We start from the raw sequence: 2640 nt of genomic DNA on the forward strand, positions 1-2640 counted from the left end.
GCAAACAGAATATATTACATTGTATGGGGGGGGTGGTTAAAGGTATTAAATTGTTAAATGCCAATATTTAAATCATACAACTTTTGTAACCTTGATTTGGTCTCCCTCCCCCCTTTAAATATAGTACGGTTATAGTCTCCAAATTTGAGAGTGACTTTTTTTTTTTTGATTTTCCGGAAGTTTTTAAGGTATTTTAAAAATTATACTCTTTTTTTTTTTTTTTTTTTAAATTATACTCTTAACAGTAAACTCTTACAAAGATGTTTTATGATTACATCATAATAAGCAATTGTTTACTGGGACAAAGAAGATATGCTAAAAGACAAAAGAATTATTATAATTAAATATGCACAACTTATTGACATTTTTCTTAAGACAAAAAGACTGGGATATATCCACTGAAGTCTAGGCATTCTGCCATCACTTCTGTTACCAACTGGAGTCAAAGTTTTAAAATTCCTGTGATCTTGAATGTCTTGTTAAGTGTTAGAGGGCTTTTGTTTTATCTTTTAGCCACTAGATTTTTCAGGAAAATTCACCTGCTTTATATGAAGAACACACCAGAGGGCCACTTGCAGTATAATGAAATCCAGGTTCATTTCCTACTTTTTCCCAGTATTTGAACTTTTCAGGTGTAATGTATTCTTCAACCTTAAGGTGGCGCTTTGTTGGCTGCATATATTGTCCTGAAGTCAAACAGTCCACATCTGCCCCACGAAGTGCTTTCATCATTGCATATACTTGCTCATCATTCTCACCTAAAACCCACCATTATAGGTGTTTTAGAAATAATATCAGGTCAAACATCCTTGGCATGTTTCAGTACACGTAGAGACTGGTCAAAATTGGCCCGGGGATCACGAACTTTCCTCTGTAGTTCTGGAACTGTTTCTACATTATGTGCATACACATCTAATCCTGACAGAGCAACTTTTCCTATTGCTTTAAGATCTCCTCAGAAATCAGGGGGGAGACATTCCACAAGGATTGTCGGATTCCTTCCCTTTAAGTAAGGCACAGTCTTTGCAAAGCGCTCAGCTCCTCCATCAGGCATATCATCTCGATCCACAGACGTCAGGACTACATAATCCAGACCCCACTCTGCAATTGCCTTTGCAGTATTGTAGGGCTCATTGGCATCCAGTGGAGGTGGATTTCTTGCAGTCTCAGCAGAACAAAACCTACAACCTCTTGTACATGTGTCACCCATCAACACGATTGGGGCAGTGGCAGTGGCATATTCTCTGCCTCCCCAACACTCTCCAATATTGGGACACTGAACTTCCTCACACCCTGTGTGGAGATTTAAATTCTGCATTGTATTTTTCAGTTTATTGTAATTTTTCCCCATGGGAATCTCTGTCTTTAGCCATGGATGTAGTCTTAACCATTCTCCTTTCTGGCGTTTTACGCCTCCTTTATATTCATCCCAGGTGCTCTTGTCTGCTAGATCACCAGATACAAAATCTTGAAGGTCTGGTCCATTCTGTAAAAATCCCTTTTTTTTTTTAATCTGGCAAGGAACTTACTTGACTGGACTGCATAAATATCTTCCAAATACCCAGGGGCCCGAGGTGCGGACTGCACTCCCGCAGCATAGAGACATACCTCTCTTTTTTTTTCTAGCAGGGCCAAGGGATCACTAATTCCCAGGAAAAGAGAGATGGAAGAAAAAAGAGAGTGACCTATGTTTAAATGGCCTGGATATGCACCAAAAGTTGCAGTGAGCTTTAATTATGCTGACTATAAACCAAAAATATATGGTACACAGTATGACAAATACAAGGATATTTATGGCAACAAGAGGGCAAATTGATAGAAATTGGAACTGTTTTGGAAAATCTGGAAGGAATGTTGTCATAAGTATGGAAATCTCTCCTAGTAAGTGTAGGTCACTCTATGCCACCCAGGGAGAGTCCTGGTCATCTTTTTCCTCAGCATTGACAGACCATTTTGGTCTCTTGAAAATTATGTAATTTCACATTTCTCCATTCCTCACATTACATCAGACACAATGGATACAGAAGCAACTTGAATATTGTTTGGTTCTCTTTAATGCTAATTACTATTAGTACTGGACTGTACTCATGGACATAGCTATGGTCTAGAGTGTTAACCTTTGACTTTGCACAACCTCAAATCTCAGAGACCAGATCTAGAGGTAACTAGAAATCTGTGAAGTGTTGACTTTCTTACATATACCTAACCCAAACACTAATGCAGAGGGCTGTTTAAAAACAGCTCCCTGAGATGAGGGCTGGAGTGTTTGCCCCTTAAGTGTGCGGATCTGAGAGTTTGGCTCTGAGAGGTGTTTTGGAAATATTTGAATTGGCCTGAATTCCCATGTTCGAGGCAGAACTGTGGGCCCTCGATATGGATTGTTTGTTGTGGTTGCAGTTGCCAACACTGCTTCTCAAATTTTAAGAGACGTGTCAGTCAGTGGTGATGCTATTCTCATCTTTTGTGTATGCTAGAGAAAAGGACATCCCCAGCAGTGGACAGGCTTGAAAGCAAGTGTGTGTGTGTTTGTGGTGAGGAGAGAATGGAAGGCCGGGGCGGGCGGATCACTACCAGACTGATGGAGAGCTCTTTGGTACTTTCCAGAAAAAATGCCCCCCCTCCCAAGAAAACAATAGATCA

The 2640-nt window shown here is 40.0% G+C and overlaps 1 pseudogene; it reads right to left on the reverse strand.

The window, feature by feature from the left end:
* Positions 1–505: 505 nt before the first annotated feature.
* LOC118901743 lies at positions 506–1606 on the reverse strand (annotated as a pseudogene).
* Positions 1607–2640: the final 1034 nt, after the last annotated feature.

This window comes from Balaenoptera musculus, chromosome 10 (genome assembly GCF_009873245.2).
Source record: "Balaenoptera musculus isolate JJ_BM4_2016_0621 chromosome 10, mBalMus1.pri.v3, whole genome shotgun sequence".
NCBI classification, from domain to species: Eukaryota; Metazoa; Chordata; class Mammalia; order Artiodactyla; family Balaenopteridae; genus Balaenoptera; species Balaenoptera musculus.